The 23,462-nt window shown below is 39.2% G+C and overlaps 1 non-coding gene across 1 annotated transcript; it reads left to right on the plus strand.

The window, feature by feature from the left end:
* The first annotated feature begins 20,054 nt into the window (after positions 1-20,054).
* Positions 20,055-20,161, plus strand: LOC118486179. The gene has a single exon (XR_004878034.1). It is a non-coding gene; the product is annotated as a small nucleolar RNA R71 (small nucleolar RNA).
* Positions 20,162-23,462: the final 3,301 nt, after the last annotated feature.

Here is a 23,462-nt window from a genome sequence, read left to right on the forward strand (position 1 = left end):
AATGATACCGAATCAAAATATCAATTTTTGTGATTCAAGAAAAAATATAAGTTGTACAATAAATATGACTCAATGGTTCAACTGAACTTATTTGAAAGAAAATCAATATCAAATGAACGAGGTGAAATGATATAATTTCCAAGGTAACTAGGTTTAAGTCAAAAGAGATATATGATCAATAGAAATTTAACTTGAATGTTTACAAGTTGTGAATGATTTACCAAAGGAAACTTATTTCGAATGTTAACTGAGAAAGAATCAGAATCAACAAGCTTGAATGAAATAAAAGTACGAAAATGATTTGTCAACTAGGAAAAATCAATGGGATGACATTTATTGAATTATAAGGATACACCGGAATATAATAGAGTTTAGTGTATCTTTGTCTTAACACATAGTTGTATTAAGACCACTTTCAAGGATGAGTCAAGCGAAAGAAATACATGATTTTGGAATGATTCGTATGCTTATATTTAGCCCAAGCTACAAGTTTATACCGATACCGCAAGGTGTCGTAATGATTGAAATGATTCAATAATTACGGTGACCGAACAATTTCACCGTCTAATTAACTGAAAGCTTTAATGAAGTGAATTTTTAGATAGGAATATGATTTTCAATTGATGATGAAAAGACTAAATGAATGTTATAAAATTTCTGATCAATGATGAAAGAAACTTTTAGAATATGATATGAATTTGTGTACTCTTATCTTAATACATAATTGTATTAAGATTGTTTATGACAATGAACCGACAGAAAATAAATAAATAAATTCGTACATTAGGTATGAAAATGAGATTAGCTCAAGCTTTAAGTAAAATGAAAACGCCACCACAAGGTGTCGTAGTAATCGAAATAATAATAGTGGTGATGGAATGAGTTCACCATGCTGGAAACCAAATGAAAGTTTAACGGAGTGAATCCGAATGTTTGTTTCAAACAATTCTAGTAGAATTTTCGATTGAAAATGAAAAAATTGAATAGTGTTTTTCGATTGGAAAGATCAAGAAATGCTCGATCGATGTTGTAGGAATTGTTAAGAGATACACTGGGATATGATATGAATTTGTGTATCATTATCTTAACACACGATTGTGTTAAGATTGCTTTTATAGGATAAAACAACAAAGCGGATTCAGTACAAATAAATAATTAAATCCGTATATGACGTGTGCAAGCGCAAGCTTCAATTTTGTGAGAACGTCACCACAAGGTGATCGTGATTAAAGAAATGTTTTGATGAATTCGAAGACCAAACAAGCCTATTATGGTTCAAAACAAATGAAGTGCTTGTTGGGACTATTTTGAATATGATAGCTGCAATCCATCATATGGGACTTTGAATTGAATACGAAATGTGAGCAAGTTCAAACAATTGAACTTGGTTTAAACAAAACGAGTTAAAGAAAGTTCTGACATGGTTACAACAAAACCATGTATACCATTAAAAAGGAAATTGAGTTTTTCAAGAAATTTATCGATTAAATATCAAAGAGTAATCATTTTGCAAAACGCGGTTTACAATGCAAAGATCAAGTATAGCGAAATGATATTTGAGTTTGGATAAAACAACAAATTGGAATGAAGCCCTCCCGTGGTCTTCATAAATCAAACGAACCACATGCGCAACAAACAGTGCATGTGTAACGCGTGGATTTATCAAGAAATGAAATAGATCAATATTTGTTACTATAAAAGAAATCCTCATGGTATGATGACCATTAGGGGAAGTAGAAATGCGAAGATCAATTCATTATATGCAGAAGTCAGGATTTCAATGAAAGAAATATAAGAATTTTATCTAGAATTTCGTGTGATAACCGTTGTTTAAGTGACATTACCAGGGAATATCGAATAAAATGAAATAGAGGGGTTGTAAAGGTATGTGACTTCTTTTGCAGCGTCAGGAATTGTGACTCTGCTTAGATTGTGCATTGATGGTTGTGAAGTCTTGTCCCAACGTACCTCAACAATATTCAGATCATTTGTAGGATCATGTGGCAGAGTGCCGCTTTTTGATTAGTAGTTCTTCCACTGACGGAATTAGTATTGATGTCGTCGTGCCCAATCATATTTTCCAAAGGTCTTGCTTCGAAAGTCGTGTGTGATATACTTCGATGTCTGTGGTCGTAGAATTTAAGTTTCATGTGTTTTCTTGTGCATTAGCATAACTTTACATGCTTCTTATCTGCGTTCATAATTTATGGCGTTAATAATTCATGGTAACGCATTGGAAATTCTTATATTTTTGATGGTGTCCCAACTTAATGGGTTTCCATTTATTATTGTTGCTCGAGTTACGGAGTAGATGATCAAATGAAATAATGTTTGATATCGGAATTTAAAGATATATGCAAGAGATTTCTGATAAAGAAATCTAGATTTATTATTGACACATATGTTTGTGTTTTATTTCAAATTGTCAATCTTTATGGTTTTTGGATTTCCTTATAGATATACATATCTATATTATATATTTCACATGCTGTAATATACATACCTTTCATAAGGTTAAATGTATTTAACATATTCATATTTCCAAAAACAAGTCAGATATCAGGTCATGATATTATTTAGGGAAATCTTGTCACTTGTTTGACATACTATGTACCCTGTCTTATCCGGTTCACGCCGGAGAGGTAATCTCAGTATATCCGGACAAGCTGGAGAGTCTGCTACTCTATACCCAGTTTTGCCGGAGAAAATTTTCTATTTCCCATAAATAGTATCTTTTCAAGATTTTAAAAGTGCCTCTTTTATTAGGGCTTTTATCCAGAATCAAGGAAATTTGTATTTCCATAACATATCTTTATTCTAGACCAAGTAATATCAATAAACAAGAATTAATAGTAATTAAGTGTTATTGCTTATTTATCATAGAGTAAACTGCCATTTTGGTCCCTGTGGTTTGGTCACTTTTGCCACTTTAGTCCAAAACTCAAACTTTTTGCATCTGGATCCCTGTGGTTTCAGTTTTATTGCCATTTTGGTCCAAAAATGAAATCAAGTCATATTTTTTTATAAAATCCTGCTATTTTGTCATTTTTCGCTGGGGCAAAATGATGATTTCTTTTTTATAAATAAATACCATATTTTATAAGACAAATATGATCTGATTTGCCCCTGAGGAAAATGACAAAATTGCAGGATTTTATAAGATATATATGACCTGATTTCATTTTTGGACCAAAATGGCAATAAAACTGAAACCACAGGGACCCAGATGCAAAAGGTTTGAGTTTTGGACTAAAGTGGCAAAAGTAACCAAACCTCAGGGACCAAAATGGCAGTTTACTCTTTATCATATCTTGCAATGTTCTAATCACCCTTCTTATGGCATACCAATATTCATTACATTATACTTATATAAGTACTTTATCTTGAAGCTTATATTAAGGCAAAATTCTTAAGTTCAAGTCTAAATATCATCCTGAGTGCTATCAGATAATATTAAGTTTCTAGCTCTCTGTTTAAAATTAGGTATTGTTACAACACCTAATTGCTGAAACAAGTGGCTTAGCTTATACTAAGACATCTTTTCTTATGTTCAAGTCTAAATGCTATCAGATGTGCTACCAGTTAATAGCAATCTCCTAACTCTTTTATTTAAGCTTAAGTATTATTATCGCAACACTTATAGGCTTAAAGCAGTGGCTCTGATACCACCTTTTACTGTCACGACCCCCGACCCCACCCTGGCCGGAATCGGGAGCCGCGAGCAGCCCAGTGGTACCGGTGATTACTTTTGAAAAACATTGCAGCGGAAATTTCATCATGACCGTGGGTTAGGAAAAATATCAGAGTTTAAAAACACCGGATTTTATTTATTGAATAGATGGGATAAACCCATGTTTTACAAAGGTAGCTTTAATAAAAATGATATTTCTTAATTTGATTTAATTAATAAAATAAAATAAGCCACTTCTTTGAAGTCTTTCAGTGCCGGATCCAATCCTTACTCCAAACTACTGTAATTACCTGCAACGTGTTTTAAAAAGGTTTTGTCAGCGGGAAATACTGAGTGAATCATTCATTTTACTTAAAACGATGCATTTGTTATAATTTACAGTATTAAGAGCGATTACAATGTTTCTGATATCAAACCAACTACCCACGGTACTTTATCACTCGACCCACTGGCCCACCTGTCCAGTGGTGTCTGTGATTATGGTCATATCACCCATTAGCTGCCCCAATGTTGAAGATTATCAAGTAATGTATACAAAACCCCACATACCGGCTGTAACTTGGTGATTACAAAGACTTAATCCCTGTATTTATAACTTTTGAAAATAATTTGGAGTTTTGTAAAACAGTTGATAAAAAGAGAATGACTCACTGTATAAGCACGCAGTATTGATCTAACAAACTTCTTGATTCTACTCCTTCTGATAATTAAGCATATACTTTATTATTTTGGATCTTCTGATGATTAAGCATCCATTTTGTTTGTAAGCGTATAGTTGGGAGTATTCTTATGGTTAAACATATAGTTTAATAGAATGGAATACGTATTTGTGTAAAACCATATCAAACCTAACAATGATCACGGATTCGAACCTTAACGAATTTCACAAAGTATAGTCTTATTCAGACAGTACTTTGGTATCCATTTAATGAACTCACAAAGTATAGTACTTTGGATTCCGTTTAACGAAATTCACAAAGTAGAATACTTTGGCATTCGTTAGATGGTTCCTGAATCGATCGGACAGAATATCGCTTTGGTGATTATTGGTTAGAACACCAACGTATAGAGAGAAGAAGAAAAGAAATGAGCAAGGAAGAATGAAATCCTAGGCTCCTATTTATAGGTAAGGAGTATGCCTTTCTTAGCTAGGAAGATTTCTTAATTATTAAGTTTCCTTTTATTTATTTAGTTTTTCTTAACTATTAAGTTTTACTTAACCATTAAGTTTACTTAACCATTTAACTAAATAACTTACTTAGCTTAATAAACCTTGCTTAAATTAAATTAGCTTAAGTAATCTTGATTAGCTCAATTAATCTTGATTAACTGGTTAATTAATCTTACTTAACCGATTAATTAATCCTAATGGTTTAATCAAGTAATTTATTAGCCGATTAATTAAATAACGTGACTAGTTAATTAATTAACTTACTTAGCTTACTAAGTTTCCTTTCCTGTTAAGTTGTCGTCGCTATTAAGTTTTCTAACCCACTAAATTATCTTAATAGCTAAGTTTGATATATTAGTTTAACAGCTTCCTGATTATGAGTTCTAATTTCTAGACACAAGAACTCGTATTAGTGTATTAACTCAATTCAAGTTTAACGATAATCACGAGATAAAACCCTCACAACGAATGACAAAGTGTAATCACTTAAACATCCATCGGATTCACAACGAATGACAGAGTATTCCCCGAGTTCGGGTGATACTTAAACATCGGATTCACAACGAATGACAGAGTATTCCCCGAGTTCGGGTGATACTTAAACATCCTGTCGGAATCACGACTAATGACAAAGGATAACACTTAAACATCCTGTCGGATAGTTTCAATCGATCGGATAGAGTATCGTACCAGTGATTAGAGTTATTACTCTAGTAACGGGCAGAGTTTCGGGATTTAGAATATAATACCCGAGCTATTGCCATAATAGAAGCTGAAGGAAAGAAAAGAATTGAACCGTTTGAAACGTAGCAGTGATCGAGCATAATTTGAGCTTATGTATGTGGTTGGTAGTATTCGGACTATAACTCAGCGTATGAATCGAAGTTTTACGTCGTTCAAACTCCAGAAATCAAGTCCCAGGCCCCTCTATTTATACTGAAAATGTGCACCTCCCGCGTGTCGCGGAAGAATATGCGACCCCTGGCGCGTGTCGCGGGGCATGTCCCCCTAGCTTAGGGTAGCCTGGTCACTTGCATAGCCTTGCTGAGTCGACGTTGCTTGAAAATTCAATTTAGACAGCGAGTTTTGATGATAATTATCAATTAGGGTTTACACCCCTGAGTTTTAGGGGCCCTAATCCTGATTCCGATTGTTCTAAAAATTTTAGGGTTTATGCAGGATCACTTGGGTTTCTCAATTAGGGTTTCCTTAATAGATAATTAATATACTAAGTATTAATTTTAGTGAGAGTTGTTACAATTCCTAAAATGGGTCTGTTAATTTTTCCAAACAACATCATCTGGTCAACAACTCCACCAAAATGACTATCAACATTGCAAGATATCTTCCTATTTCTCATTCCCTGATTCTTTTGCTCATCAACCGAAGAAATTTCATAAAGTTCTCCATATAAACCATGATTTTTGTATATAAGTTTCAAATTCAGATTCCTATATTCATCTTTCTTCTTAGTGACCATGAGGGCTGATACTTTAATAGGAGAGCCTTCAACATAACTAAAATAGTAGAGGGATTAGGATTGTAATAGCTAAATAGTTTAGGGTCTATTCGGTAACTGTTGGTTAACCAGATTGTACTTAAACAATCAGATGAGTAAGAATGATCTATCGATGAATTTGAGTAAACTTCTTCTCTCTTGTGTTCTTCTTCACTCAATAATCGATCAAACACTTTGATTCGTAACATAAACCAAATTAGATCATCAATTAGAACACAAGCCATCGTCATCACCAAAAACCTCTCATATCCCGGTCTCAGTTGTATGATCCTGTAATTGTATGAAATCAAAGTAACCAAGTCAGAATCACACACCTAAATCGCATGAACGAATGGCAGAAGAGCAAAATTGATAATTGGGAAATCAAGTAGGAACTTTGTGGCTGATTTCAATGGTCGACTTCTTAATATGAGTGGTTAACAAAAACCCTAATTTAGGGGATGTTTGGCTAACCTTTTTGAACCAACTTTTTGACTTATTAGCTTTTCCAAAAAGCTAATAAGGAGATTTTGTGTTTGGCAAGTCTAAAAGGACTTTTCAAAATGACTTTTTGTAAATAAGAAAAAGTCATTTTTGAGAAGTTAGTATTGTGTGACTTTTTGAGCAACTTATAACTTTTTGAGCCCTTTTAGTTATTTTACATCAATAAGCTAAGGCAAACACTTTTTAAAAAACAACTTATTGACTTATTGGCTTTTCCCACCCTATAAGCTAATCCAAACATTTTTTTAAAAACTTCTTTTCAAAAAGTCACAAGTCAATAAGTCCTTTTCACAAAAAGTCCTTTTTAGGTTAAATAAGCTTAGCCAAACATGCCCTTAGAGATTAGGGGAATTTATGAAAATACAGTGTTCTCTTAAGATATGGAAGTATGTGTACTGTCCCTCTGCCATGAGATGGAAAGGATTTAACTGGTAGGGAAGATGAAGTGGCGTGTCTTTAGTTGGGCAGCAATTAGGTTTCTTCAAGGGCACGGATGGAAAGGATTTCGTGTTTGTGAGTATGGTATGGGTAGGTCTGTAAACGAACCAAACGTTCGGTGAACAGTTCGTGAACCGTTTGGCGGAAAGTTCGTTTTTGTTCGTTCGTTTATTAAACAAACGAACACGAACAAGAAATTTTGTTCGTTTAGTTAAATGAACAAACACGAACAGAGGTGGCGTTCGTCTGTTTATGTTCGTGAACGTTTGGTAACGTGTTCGCTTGTGTTCGATAGTTCATTTGTGTTTTTAGTTTTTATATTTATTTAAATATATCAAAATTCTGACAAATTAAATATCTAATAAGTGTCAGTGTATTATATATTCTGTTCATGAACGATTGTTTGTGTTCGTTTGTTTCCATTTGTGTTCATGAACATCAGTTTGTGCTCATTTGTGTTTGTCAACGTTCGTTGTCTAAAATTAACAAACAAACACAAACGAACACGAACAAGTTCATTTCCTTAACAAACGAACACAAACATAAAATCCCGTTCGATAAGTATTCGTGAACGGTTCGCGAACACGTATATTTTTTAACAAACGAACACGAACAAGGTCTTGTTCGTGTTTGTTTGGGTCGTTTACAGCCCTAAGTATGGGTATAGGTAGAATTTACTATTACTATTATACCCTCCTAGTGTCTTAAAATCTTGAGCTCCTTACGAATTTACCCTAAAAAAACAAGCATTCATTAGTTGTATATATTGCTTTAAGAGTTGGACGCGATGTAAATTTACATTTATGTACATCACTTTTCCTTTATATAGTATTATAGATAGTTTTCTTATGTTGGATTTAATAAGTAATTATTTATTTTATTATATTTAAAACTTGCAGATGTGGCATACTTCTTATAGGAATCAACTTTTCAATAAAGATGTAACTAAATATGCAATTACCAAAAGAGTTTGCTTCAGTTGCTGAATTGCATGATGTGAATGAAATGAGAGTGAAGGTTGGTGATCAAGCAATTAGGAATATGAAGATGTGTGAGGAAATGTCCAAGAAGAAGAAGCGATATGCTTTGAGGGAATCGAAGAACTTCATGAAACAAAGTGGTTTGAGGAATGGTGGTAAATATCTTCTTAGGTATGTTAAGAAGGAAGGTATGTTACTAATTACACGTCCTTAGGTTGGTTATGTGATGGTTGATGAACAATTTGTTTATGTTTTTCTGGTTTATAAACGTAGACATTTTGTTTGGGAAGAGGACTATAGCACTGATAACCTTTCTGGACATGAGATTAGCCCATAAAGACATAATGACAATGATCATGAACATAAGCTACACACCCAAAAATTTGGGAATCAAGAGGATACGGAGTTCGTTAGGAAACAAAACAGAAAAAATGGTTGACCATGAAGAACAGACCATACGATTAATTAGATAAGCCGCAGTACGGACAATATCACCCCAAAATTGACGAGGAACATGAGAATGAATCATGAGTAAGTGAGCAACAGCAGATGGCAGTTCTTGTGTTCAGCAATACCATTCTGTTGGGATGTATATGCGCAATAAGTCTTGTGAATTATACCATGTGTTTTGATAAATGCAAAGAAATCGGTGGACAAGTACTCTTTTGCATTATCAATGTGTAAGGTTTGTATGGATGTTTTGAACTGGGTCTTGAGATATGCTTCAAACTAACGAAAGATTGAATTGACTTCACTTCAAGACTTTAATAGAGAAACCCAAGTAGCACGATAATAATCATCAATGAAGGTGGTAAAGTATTGAAAGCCCAACGTAGACTTATGTCACACCCCAACCGATGGCGGAATCATTGGGGCATGGCACTGAGCGAAACAGATTGTCCAGAAGTTTCCATAACAATTATCATCACTATTTAGTTTAAATTAACACGTCCCATATCGTGCCCCAAATAACAAATAAATTATTACAGATAACAACTAGTCAAATATTCTGTTCCGACAACTCAGATTTAAATAAGACAAATAAATATTGTACAAATGCTCCTAAAGACCCAGCCTGACAAGATCTACAGACAACTATACTCTAGTTGCTCTTTCCTGACAGACAACTATTTGTTGGGGGCCTCTAGAGCTTTAGTCTAGCCTCGCTTTCCTAGCAAGCAAACATCCTAAACACCTGTCACATACGTTAAAATAAAGTCAATACATATAATGTAAATGTGAGCATACAAGTTTGATAATAGCATATAGAGTTCGAAATAGTTTACGCATAACCAGCACGTACACAGAGGAAAACGAAGCATGTTAATTATCGACATGGACCTATCAATACCAATGACTGCGGGTTGACCGTCCGATACGGTTCGCAATACATGATTACCACCATAATCCATGCAAGTAATTGTCCTTAACAACCCCCGTGTGAATGGGTGCTGAGTCCAAACTATAGTACTACGTCGTTAAGGCAGGTAGACAGCATTCCACGTGTAAACACAATCAACAAGCATTCATTTAGTCACGTAATACATGTAATTCGGTTAGCGTTCAAATAGTTTAGTAGTGTGTTCGATAGTGATTTTGATAAGTAACGTATGTAACACCCAAAAGTGCTAAAAGCAAAAAGGGATCGAGTATACTCACAGCGATTGATTGATGGATTGAAGGGAGCGCTTGGGAGTAGGGTTAGCCTGAACAGTTCGATAGAATAACGATGAATAACACATAGAATGGAAACAAGTGTAAGTGGGCTGGATAGCCTGGTCGATCGAACAGTTGGTTCGATCGAGTGGGTTGTTCGTTCGGCTGGACAATCCGTTCGGACAGCCTGTTTGACCGGCCGGTAGGCCCGATCGGTTGGACTGTTCGAGTGGATTGTTTCGTCCTTTGTGAAGGATGTGTTTGTGTATGATGGCTTGTCCTTTTGAAGTTTTCGTTGTAGCATTTGAGAACACTGATCGGTCGATCGAACGATCCGTTCGATCGGTCGGCATAACCGATCGGTTAGGAACTCCAGTAGTAGTCCTTGTTAGGATGTCACTCGATCGAACAGTCTACTCGATCGAATAGCATGCTCGATCGGGTGGCATTCCTATACGACAAACGAATTGAAAATTGACTAAGTGTTGAAGCATAGTATCTCATGATCCGAAGAGTAATGTTGACGAACAGCTGTTCGATCGAGCAGTACCTCGTTCAATACCATACTTCATGAATTTATTAAGTGTGGGGCCATATGCTAGCCGATCGGCTGGCCTGGTCGATCGGCTGGCATATCCGATCGGTTGGGCTGTTCGTTCGAACAGCCTAACCGTTCGGCCAGCATCCTGACCTGGTCGGCCTGTTCGTCTAATACTTGGATGTTCTTATTATTTGACGTTATGTTGAGGTAGTTTGACAACGAGCTTAACTAGGGAACCTCCGTTCTTACTTGTTCCTCCTGCTCGGACAGGAATCACCCAAGTCCGGCGGGTGAACGGTTCGGAACCATGGTTTCATGTTTAACCCGAAGTCGGTGAACCTCGTAGATAGAATCCAGATCTTGAATCACACCACCATTGAAATGATTAGTGAGTTGACTCAAGCCCCGTTTCTATTCAAATTACTTTCAGTCCCAACTACTATATCTAACATACAATCATCTACATTTCACCCTATCCTTACGTTACCTTCCTTCGTAATTCGGTTCGACTGCATTCGATTTGAGTTTCGAGTTTCGATTGATTCGATTGATCACCACACAAAACATAAAGTAAACACGCACAGGTAACACATAAGGCACACACACACACGTATAGCAACAACCAAAGTCCGTGTAATTCGAGATTCGAGTTCGATGATAGTTAGATCGGTTTGATTACTGATTAGTTAACTTTGTCGCATTGTTACTTCCTATTATTCACAGTCGTAAGTCGGTTCGCGTTAAAACATTCGACTACTTCGATTCTTTCTGATTACAACACTTACTCCACATAATACAAATAAAACATAAAATAGACTATTTACAGTCAAAGAAAGTCAAAGTTGACTTGGACTTTGACTTTGACTTTGACATTCGAAAACACGGGGTGTTACAGCCTCCCCTTGTTTAGGGAATTTCGTCCCGAAATTAGGCTCGAAGCTGCACAGTACCGTGAATTACCAATTTGACGCTTCAGATCTTCATTTGAACAACTGCGGGTACTTGGCCTTCATGTCGCTTTTGAGTTCCCAAGTGAAGTCCGCGCCTCGTTTCCCTTCCCATCGAACTTTCACGATAGGGATGCGTGAGCGTCTGAGTTGCTTGGTTTGGCGATCCATGATTTCGACAGGCTTTTCCACGAAGTGTAGCGTTTCGTTGACCTGAAGATCGTCGAGAGGTACAATCAAATCATGGTCAGCTAGGCATTTTCGGAGATTCGACACATGGAAAGTCGGGTGGACGTTACTGAGTTCCTCCGGTAGTTCGAGTTTGTAGGCGACTTTTCTGATCCTTTCCAGAATCTTAAAAGGTCCAACATATCGAGGCGCTAGTTTCCCTTTCTTGCCGAATCTGACTACACCCTTCCAAGGTGATACCTTTAGGAGTACGTAGTCGCCAACGTCAAATTCAAGGGGCTTGCGTCTTCTATCGGCGTAACTTTTCTGTCTATCCCTGTCCTTTACCAAGTTGTCGCGAATCTGGAGGATTTTGTCAGTCGTTTCTTGTAGTAACTCGGGACCGTTTAATTGCGAATGACCGATCTCGTGCCATACAATAGACGATCGACATCTTCTTCCATATAAAGCCTCGAATGGTTCCATTTGTATGCTGGCATGATAGCTGTTGTTGTACGAGAATTCGACTAGCGGTATGTATTTGTTCCAACTACCACCGAAGTCTATGACACACGCGCGGAGCATGTCTTCAAGAGTACGGATCGTCCTTTCAGTCTGTCCGTCGGTTTGAGGATGGAATGCAGTACTCAGGTTAAGCGACGTACCAAGGGCCTCTTGAAACGTTTCCCACAATCGCGAAGTAAACCGAGCGTCACGGTCTGAAATGATGTCACGAGGCGTACCATAATTACAAATAATCTCGTCGGTGTAGATTCGGGCTAGTCGTTCTACCTTGTAGTCTTCCCGTATTGGCAGAAAGTGGGCTGATTTGGTCAGACGATCTACTATAACCCAAATGCTGTCGTGACCTGATGGCGTGGGTGGAAGTTTGGTTATGAAATCCATAGCTATACTCTCCCACTTCCATATGGGGATTGGAGGTTGTTCGAGTAAGCCAGATGGTCGTTGATGTTCAGCCTTAACTCTTGCACAAGTCAGGCAACTTCCAACATAGAGAGCGATATCCCGTTTCATACCCGGCCACCAGTACTTGTAACGAAGGTCCTGGTACATTTTATCGGCACTGGGATGAATAGAGTATCGGGACTTGTGGGCTTCGTTCATTATAATCTTTCGCAAATCGGTCCGCTTAGGGATCCAAATTCGGTCCAGATAATAGAAAATCCCATCTGCCTTGCTTACAAGCTGAGCTCCATCGTGATAGATTCTCTCCTTCTTCAAGGTGCGTTCGTTAAAGCAAGCATGTTGGGCTTCGCGGATGAGAGCTTCGAGATTGTGCTGGGCTTGGGTATTGCGAATACTGAGCAAATAGCTCCGTCTGCTGAGTGCATCGGCAACAACATTTGCCTTGCCTGGGTGATAACGAATCTCACAGTCGTAATCGTTAAGAAGTTCTACCCATCGGCGTTGACGCATGTTAAGTTCTCTCTGATTAAAGATGTGTTGTAAACTCCTGTGATCGGTGAAGATCGTACACTTGGTACCATACAGGTAGTGTCACCAAATCTTCAATGCAAAAACAACTGCGCCTAGCTCGAGATCGTGGGTTGTATAGTTCTTCTCGTGGATTTTGAGCTGACGAGATGCGTAAAACCTTGTCTCGTTGCATGAGAACACAGCCAAGACCAAGGTTGGAAGCATCACAGTAGACAATGAAATCGTCGTTTCCGTCCGGCAACGTGAGAATGGGAGCGTTGCAGAGCTTGCGCTTAAGGGTTTGAAAAGCAGACTCTTCTTCGGTTTCCCAAACAAAAGACCTGTCTTTATGGGTAAGAGCGGTAAGCGGCTGATGTGCGTGAAGTGTGTTATATTTTTAGATATATATTTAAGCCCTTTTTACACTTTTAGCCAAGTTTTAAATTTATAAAACACGATATTTACTAACACTAAACACACATATGGGCAAGTGCACCCATCGTGGACGTAGTATAGTGTTGGTAAGATACCGAGGTCATCCAAGGACACAAGAGCTTTTAATACCGGTTTATCCTCAACGTCTAATCAAATCAAAAAGTTAGAAAAATGTTTTAAACTAAGAAAAATAAAAACTAACTAAATGCTGAAAAAGAAGATAAAATAAAAACAGATAGACAAGATGAATCACTTGGATCCGACACGTGTATTAGTATAACCTTTGATTATTTTCGCACTTTTGCACTTGTTTAAGAGATTATCTTAGTTATTGTAGTAGGCCCCTCTTTTGAAGGCGACGTTACCCTCAACCCAGTAGTTTGAGTCAGCAAGGATACAATCCTAAAGGGTCGGATTATTGAAAGATAATGAATTAAGTTATTAATGCAAATTATGGTAGGCCCCGCTTTTGGCGGTGACGTTACCCTCGGCTAAGTAGTCTGAGTCAGCAGGGATACAGTCCTAAATAGCCGGGTTATAGTATTAATAGTAGTTAGCTTATGAGGGGGTCAAAGAGTTTGGATCCCCGCCATCCAATACCTATGGGCATTGAAGGAGATCCTACTAAATTTGACCCAGGTCCCAAGCAGGACCTCTAAACGCTGAACAAGGGCAAGACCTTTACCAAACCGTTCCCTTAACCCCCGACCAGGTAGCCAACATACCTCCATATAGACCGTGGAGATATGAATGGTGAAAATCTTTTATTTTATATAGACAGTAAAATAATGCCAAGACACCACGGACAAACGATAAGGAAAGATCACCTTCAACATAAGTAACTAGTTATTAAAGTCATTAATACAAAACCAAATAAAAAGTGCAAAAGATTAAAAATAAAAAGTATTATACTAAACACTTGTCTTCACCAAGTGATGTAAGAGACTTAGGCAAACATGGCCTTGATTGTCAAGAACTCTTACGATCAATCTTGGATCCCGAGACGACTCACACACTCTATGATGGACAATGGATGATGGTGGTGGATGATGGTGTTATGGTGGTGGTGGGTGGTGGATGAAGTGTGAGAGAGGTGGTGTGCCAAGGGATGAGAGAGAATGAAGCCAAGCTCCTCTATTTATAGGCTGAACAGAACGCTGGACACGGCCCCGTGTCCGCTGGACACGGCCCCGTGCCCGTCTGACATTCTCTCTCTTCATTAATTGTAATTGCGAATTACAATTAATGCGCCTGCTGTACTTTCAACACGCCCCCGTGTCCGCTGGGCACGGCCCCGTGGTGAGCAATGGAAGCTTCTACTGGTTTGTCTTTTCTGCTGCTTCCTGGGCACGCCCCCGTGTTCACTGGACACGGGGCGTGTTCAGGCTCTGTTCTCTTCTCTTTGTCTTGGGAGGTGCCGTTGAGGGTCCGGGCAGTTTACTTTTGTTCCTTTTCTTGTATTTATGGTAGAATTAGTGGTCTTTTTACACTTTTAGCCAAGTTTTAAATTTATAAAACACGATATTTACTAACACTAAACACACATATGGGCAAGTGCACCCATCGTGGACGTAGTATAGTGTTGGTAAGATACCGAGGTCGTCCAAGGACACAAGAGCTTTTAATACCGGTTTATCCTCAACGTCTAATCAAATCAAAAAGTTAGAAAAATGTTTTAAACTAAGAAAAATAAAAACTAACTAAATGCTGAAAAAGAAGATAAAATAAAAACAGATAGACAAGATGAATCACTTGGATCCGACACGTGTATTAGTATAACCTTTGATTATTTTCGCACTTTTGCACTTGTTTAAGAGATTATCTTAGTTATTGTAGTAGGCCCCTCTTTTGAAGGCGACGTTACCCTCAACCCAGTAGTTTGAGTCAGCAAGGATACAATCCTAAAGGGTCGGATTATTGAAAGATAATGAATTAAGTTATTAATGCAAATTATGGTAGGCCCCGCTTTTGGCGGTGACGTTACCCTCGGCTAAGTAGTCTGAGTCAGCAGGGATACAGTCCTAAATAGCCGGGTTATAGTATTAATAGTAGTTAGCTTATGAGGGGGTCAAAGAGTTTGGATCCCCGCCATCCAATACCTATGGGCATTGAAGGAGATCCTACTAAATTTGACCCAGGTCCCAAGCAGGACCTCTAAACGCTGAACAAGGGCAAGACCTTTACCAAACCGTTCCCTTAACCCCCGACCAGGTAGCCAACATACCTCCATATAGACCGTGGAGATATGAATGGTGAAAATCTTTTATTTTATATAGACAGTAAAATAATGCCAAGACACCACGGACAAACGATAAGGAAAGATCACCTTCAACATAAGTAACTAGTTATTAAAGTCATTAATACAAAACCAAATAAAAAGTGCAAAAGATTAAAAATAAAAAGTATTATACTAAACACTTGTCTTCACCAAGTGATGTAAGAGACTTAGGCAAACATGGCCTTGATTGTCAAGAACTCTTACGATCAATCTTGGATCCCGAGACGACTCACACACTCTATGATGGACAATGGATGATGGTGGTGGATGATGGTGTTATGGTGGTGGTGGGTGGTGGATGAAGTGTGAGAGAGGTGGTGTGCCAAGGGATGAGAGAGAATGAAGCCAAGCTCCTCTATTTATAGGCTGAACAGAACGCTGGACACGGCCCCGTGTCCGCTGGACACGGCCCCGTGCCCGTCTGACATTCTCTCTCTTCATTAATTGTAATTGCGAATTACAATTAATGCGCCTGCTGTACTTTCAACACGCCCCCGTGTCCGCTGGGCACGGCCCCGTGGTGAGCAATGGAAGCTTCTACTGGTTTGTCTTTTCTGCTGCTTCCTGGGCACGCCCCCGTGTTCACTGGACACGGGGCGTGTTCAGGCTCTGTTCTCTTCTCTTTGTCTTGGGAGGTGCCGTTGAGGGTCCGGGCAGTTTACTTTTGTTCCTTTTCTTGTATTTATGGTAGAATTAGTGGTCTTTTTGCTTCTTTTGTGATTTTGAGCTCATTTCATCCTGAAAATACAAAAGGAAGACAAAAACACTCTTTTTCCAACATTAGTACTTAAAAAGGGTTAGTTTTATGCCTTAATTGATGTGTTTTATATGTTGCATTTTACACACATCAAATACCCCCACACTTGAACTTTTGCTTGTCCTCAAGCAAAACTCTTTTAATGTGGCTTACACTCCCAAATGGAATAGGTAGAAGAGAAGTTTTTTTTTTTTTTTTTTTTTTTTTAACTTGTCCTAGAGTGTCGGGAATCCAAGGTTTGTATAGGTTCTATTTTTACCTTATTTACAATCTTATTCGTCATGGTTTATTTTGAACTTTTCATAAGATAAACTACTTATTTGGGCATAGCATGCCTTATTAAAATTCCATTTATATACAAGTTCACATACCTCACGGGAGATCACTCAATCACTCGGCCGAAGGTGTATATTTAAGTGAATCGCTCGAGAGCGGCACGGATTTACATTTTCCATATGCTTGCCAAGCGATCAATCCTCCTCCTTTTTAACTTTTTACCTTTGTAAATATCAAGAGGTCTTTTGGGGTGAAGGCTTGGGTTTAAAGGTGGGTGGTTGGTTAGTGGTTAGTAAAAAGGGCGAAAATCGTAACAAGTGTCGGTTTTCGTGAAATACCTTATTTTTTTTTTGGTGACATTTATTTTTGAAGTATTTCTCCAAACAAGCTTTTTGTAGCTTATGTTTGTTTTTGACTTCATATATATATATATATATATATATATATATTTTTTTTTTTTTTGATCACGTAAAGGTATGTTTATGAAAAACCGAGTTTGTCACTAAAATAAAGGTGAAAAAATGAAAAAGGTTTTTGGTGGGTAGAAAATTGTTTTGGGGGTAATGAAATGAAAGGTTTAGGCTCAAAGGGGTTTTCTAGGGGGATTTTGGGTAGGTAAAAAAAATGAAAAATAATGGTTTTGAAAGAAAAATAGTTAGTCCTAATGCCTCCATCATTTACTTACTTGGGTTTAAGTTGGTAAGGACCGGGAATGTATCGTCGTGGCAAGTTCTAGATTTGTAAAGACCGAGCGGCTATTCACACAAGAAACGAAAAATGAGCATTTAATCTAGATATGTGTATTTTTATGCTCAATAAAGGCTCAAAACTCACTTTTTGTGGGAATGGGTTTTTAATGTGACCAAGCATATATAATCGAATTTTAGCTAGACTTGTTATACCGTTTCATAATTTTCTTATGTTAGTTCTTTTTATCACGACGCTATCGGTTGTAAGTTTGTAAAAATATAACCCTTTTATAACTTGTTATTCCCAACTTAAACTAAGACAAGTAAATAAATAAAAAAAAATTGAAAAAGTTTTTTGAAAAAATTTGGGGTGTTTAGCGGTTCCAATAGAGTTTTGTGTAAGGCTTGTTTTAGGATTTTGCAAAATTCCAAGGTTTTAGCATCCCCCCCACACTTAAATTACACATTGTCCTCAATGTGTCCAAAAATAAAGTTTTTGGTTGATTTGAATATGTAAAATCGTGTTTAAAAACAAAGATTTGTGTTACTGGCACTCTGGACACGGCCCCGTGTTGACCGGGCACGGCCCCGTGGTCAAGTGCCAGTAACAAAAATTATAGAATTGAAACAGAAGCCTGGACACGGGGGCGTGTTCGCTGAACACGGCCCGTGTCCAGTTACCTGAACTGGGTGATTTCCTGCTGGGGGCTCAGCACGGGGCCGTGTTGGTTGGGCACGGCCCGTGTGGAGCCTTCTGTTATGGAGATTTTTGTCGGTTTGTTCTGTTCTTCTGCATGGTTCCATTTTTTTTCGTTCCCTTTTTCATCCATTACAACCATGAGTGTGTTTTATTCTGCAAAAACTAAAAGATTAAACTAAACTAAGGATAGGTCCGCGGAATGCCTCCGTGGTGCGCCACGTTTATAAGGGTCCTTGGCTAGACCCAATTCCCGGTTACACGTCCTTTGATTGGGGTGCCTTGCCTCCCAAGTTACACCGTCGGAGAGCGGCATCCAAGCTTGAGTCGATAACCTTCATGTAGTGGACCGGGTCGTCATCCTCTATTCTTTTCCCAACTCCGAACTTTACCTCATCGTCCCCATATCTCAAAGTTAGTGTCCCGTCATTCATGTCCACTACTGCTTGTGCGGTGGCAAGGAAAGGTCTCCCTAGAATAAGAGGGACCTCGGTGTCTTCCTCCATGTCGAGTATGACAAAGTCAACAGGATAAACGAATCTGCTTACCCTTACCAAGACATTTTCGATGACACCTTGCGGGAACTTGACCGATCGATCCGCGAGTTGTATGCTTATTTTTGTGGGGCTTGTGGTTCCCAAGCCAAGCCTTTTGAACATTGAAGAGGGCATGAGATTAATGCTAGCTCCTAGGTCGGCCAAGGCATTGCGAACGGGAGATTCCCCTATTGAGCACGGAATTGTGAAACTTCCGGGATCGATCTTTTTTTGGGGTAGTTTATTGAGTACGAGGGCAGAGCATTCTTCGCCTAAATTAACTAATTGCAAATTTTCAATTTTCTTTTTATGTGTAAGGAAGTCCCTCATAAATCTAGAGTATTTGGGCATTTGGGTTAGGACTTCGATAAAAGGAATATTGACATGCAATTGTTTTAGCAAACTTTCGAATTTTGCGAATTGCTCGTTGGTTTTCTGACGAATTAACCTACCGGGGTACGGAACCCGAGGAGCCTTGGTAGGCTCTGTTGATGGGGGAGGGTCCTTCTCTTGCAGATTTGTTGGTGTTGATTCTTCCGCGGCTGGAGGTACTTCTGCAGGCCCTACGGTCCGGTTTCGTAGCGTGATGAGGTGAACTTGCGCCTTCGGGTTGGTTTCGGTATTGCTGGGTAATGCGCCTTGTGGTCTTTCGGAAAAATTTTGAGCTAGTTGATTTATTTGTTTTTCTATGTTTTGAATGCTAGCCTGTTGATTCCTAAAGTTAGATTCTAATTGTAGGAATCTTTCCGAATTTTTCTTGTCAGTGTCAGAGACGAGGCGAGATATAGTATCTTCGAGCCTTTCTCTTCCACTTTGTTGTTGAGTGAAATTTTGTGACTCATTTCTTGATTGCTGAAAGTTTGTTCGTTGTGGTTGTTGGTTACTACTATTGCCGGGCTCCCTCCAACCAAGGTTTGGGTGGTTTCGCCATCCTTGGTTGAAGGTCCCCGTTGGAGGACCCGACGGCCTAGGTCTATTATCAATGTAGTTTACCATTTCTTGTTGATCGTCCGTTTCTTTCATGCAACTCCAATTTTCATGTGACCCACCACACCCCTCACAAGCCATAACCGAGACTGTTTTTGTCATTTCTAATTTTTTTTATTTTTGAAGAAAGGGCCTCGATTTGGGCTTGTAAAGAGGTGCTTTCGTCTACCTTATGGGCGCCCGGGGCGATAGTTTTATTTCCCCGGGGAATGTGCCATTGAAAATTGGTTTGAGCAATTTCCTCAATTTGATTATATATTTCGTGTGGGCGTCGATTACCTAAAAGTCCCCCGGAGCTAGAATCAAGTGTCTGCCTAGTATGTGGCAACAACCCATTGTAGAAAGTGGATACTTGTTGCCATATTGCGAGGCCGTGATGGGGACATTTGCGTAATAGCTCCTTGAACCTTTCCCAAGTTTCATATAAGGATTCCCCGTCCTCTTGTGAGTATGTGTTAATTTCAGCCATTAATTTAGCAGTTTTAGAAGGAGGGAAATACTTATATAGAAATTTTTGGGCTAGTTCATCCCAGGTGTTTACCGATCCAGCTGGGAGGGTGTTGAGCCAAGCTTTCGCTCGGTCTTTTAGTGAGAATGGAAACATACGAAGGCGGATGGCGTCGTTTGATGCTCCATTGATCCGAAATGTATCACATATTTCTAAGAAATTAATTATATGTAGATGGGGATCCTCGTCCGCGAGCCCGTGAAAGGTTGCGGAGTTTTGGAGCATTTGTATCAAGTGCGGTCGAAGTTCGAAGTTATTGGCTTCGACATTCGGGGCATTGATAGCGGCGCCGAGATTACCTACGGTGGGCCGTAAGTAATCCATGAGGGTACGTTGGTCCGCCATTGGGGTTGGGTCACCCGAAACTTTCTCTTGGTTTTTGGCTTTTAACCTTTTTCTGAGAAAGCGTTCGGGTTCTTCTAATGGTTCCTTTATGTCTTTATTGGAACTGGAGCTCATACACTACGCGAGGTTGGCGTCGGGTTCCAAGTCCTGCAATAAAAACAGAAAAGAATGTTGGTCAGAAGGTTCACCACGGCCCCGTGTCGAGCGAACACGGCCCCGTGGTCGGAGATACAGTGGTTGTTTTTCAGATCCCAGTTACTGGAAGTTGGACACGACCCCGTGTTGCACCGACACAGCCCCGTGGTCAGCCTCCTGTTAACTTGAAAAACAAAAACTGCCAGTGACGTTGCTGAGCACGGCCCGTGTCCGACCAGGCACGGCCCCGTGCTGAGCTCTGCAGAAGCTGAAAAAAAATCTAAAAAAATCCTAAAAATTAAAGAAAAATAAAAAGATGATTAGGCCGTTGATTCCTAACTTTCTTAAAATCCTTGTGTCCCCGGCAACGGCGCCAAAAACTTGATGTGCGTGAAGTGTGTTATATTTTTAGATATATATTTAAGCCCTTTTTACACTTTTAGCCAAGTTTTAAATTTATAAAACACGATATTTACTAACACTAAACACACATATGGGCAAGTGCACCCATCGTGGACGTAGTATAGTGTTGGTAAGATACCGAGGTCGTCCAAGGACACAAGAGCTTTTAATACCGGTTTATCCTCAACGTCTAATCAAATCAAAAAGTTAGAAAAATGTTTTAAACTAAGAAAAATAAAAACTAACTAAATGCTGAAAAAGAAGATAAAATAAAAACAGATAGACAAGATGAATCACTTGGATCCGACACGTGTATTAGTATAACCTTTGATTATTTTCGCACTTTTGCACTTGTTTAAGAGATTATCTTAGTTATTGTAGTAGGCCCCTCTTTTGAAGGCGACGTTACCCTCAACCCAGTAGTTTGAGTCAGCAAGGATACAATCCTAAAGGGTCGGATTATTGAAAGATAATGAATTAAGTTATTAATGCAAATTATGGTAGGCCCCGCTTTTGGCGGTGACATTACCCTCGGCTAAGTAGTCTGAGTCAGCAGGGATACAGTCCTAAATAGCCGGGTTATAGTATTAATAGTAGTTAGCTTATGAGGGGGTCAAAGAGTTTGGATCCCCGCCATCCAATACCTATGGGCATTGAAGGAGATCCTACTAAATTTGACCCAGGTCCCAAGCAGGACCTCTAAACGCTGAACAAGGGCAAGACCTTTACCAAACCGTTCCCTTAACCCCCGACCAGGTAGCCAACATACCTCCATATAGACCGTGGAGATATGAATGGTGAAAATCTTTTATTTTATATAGACAGTAAAATAATGCCAAGACACCACGGACAAACGATAAGGAAAGATCACCTTCAACATAAGTAACTAGTTATTAAAGTCATTAATACAAAACCAAATAAAAAGTGCAAAAGATTAAAAATAAAAAGTATTATACTAAACACTTGTCTTCACCAAGTGATGTAAGAGACTTAGGCAAACATGGCCTTGATTGTCAAGAACTCTTACGATCAATCTTGGATCCCGAGACGACTCATACACTCTATGATGGACAATGGATGATGGTGGTGGATGATGGTGTTATGGTGGTGGTGGGTGGTGGATGAAGTGTGAGAGAGGTGGTGTGCCAAGGGATGAGAGAGAATGAAGCCAAGCTCCTCTATTTATAGGCTGAACAGAACGCTGGACACGGCCCCGTGTCCGCTGGACACGGCCCCGTGCCCGTCTGACATTCTCTCTCTTCATTAATTGTAATTGCGAATTACAATTAATGCGCCTGCTGTACTTTCAACACGCCCCCGTGTCCGCTGGGCACGGCCCCGTGGTGAGCAATGGAAGCTTCTACTGGTTTGTCTTTTCTGCTGCTTCCTGGGCACGCCCCCGTGTTCACTGGACACGGGGCGTGTTCAGGCTCTGTTCTCTTCTCTTTGTCTTGGGAGGTGCCGTTGAGGGTCCGGGCAGTTTACTTTTGTTCCTTTTCTTGTATTTATGGTAGAATTAGTGGTCTTTTTGCTTCTTTTGTGATTTTGAGCTCATTTCATCCTGAAAATACAAAAGGAAGACAAAAACACTCTTTTTCCAACATTAGTACTTAAAAAGGGTTAGTTTTATGCCTTAATTGATGTGTTTTATATGTTGCATTTTACACACATCAGCGGCACAGCGATCTTAGAGAATCCTTCGATAAATCGTCGATAATAACCCACTAATCCAAGGAATGATCGGACTTCAGACGGGTTCTTTGGCGTAATCCAGCTTTTGACTGCTTCAATCTTCACGGGATCGACATGAATACCCTGACTATTCACGATGTGACCCAGAAACTGAACCTCCTCCAACCAGAATTCGCACTTGGAGAACTTGGCGTAGAGTTGGTTCCCCTGGAGTAACTCGAGAACCAAACGTAGATGTTGCGCGTGTTCGGCCTTCGACTTGGAATAAATCAGGACATCGTCGATGAACACGATGACGAAACGGTCAAGATAAGGCTTACACACGCGATTCATCAGATCCATAAAAACCGCGGGTGCGTTGGTTAGACCAAAAGGCATAACAACGAACTCATAGTGGCCGTATCGAGTGCGAAAGGCTGTTTTAGGTATATCTTCCTCTTGTATGCGCAACTGATGATAGCCTGAACGTAGATCGATCTTCGAGAAACACTTGGCACCTTGCAGCTGATCAAATAAGTCATCGATTCGAGGCAAAGGGTAACGGTTCTTGATGGTCAGCTTATTCAATTCCCAATAGTCGATGCACATCCTGAACGACCCATCCTTCTTTTTGACGAAAAGGACTGGCGCGCCCCAAGGAGAGGTGCTCGGGCGAATGAAGCCTTTTTCAAGTAGCTCATGGAGTTGGTTCGAG

The sequence above is a fragment of the Helianthus annuus genome, chromosome 13 (assembly GCF_002127325.2).
Source record: "Helianthus annuus cultivar XRQ/B chromosome 13, HanXRQr2.0-SUNRISE, whole genome shotgun sequence".
In the NCBI taxonomy this organism is placed as follows: Eukaryota; Viridiplantae; Streptophyta; class Magnoliopsida; order Asterales; family Asteraceae; genus Helianthus; species Helianthus annuus.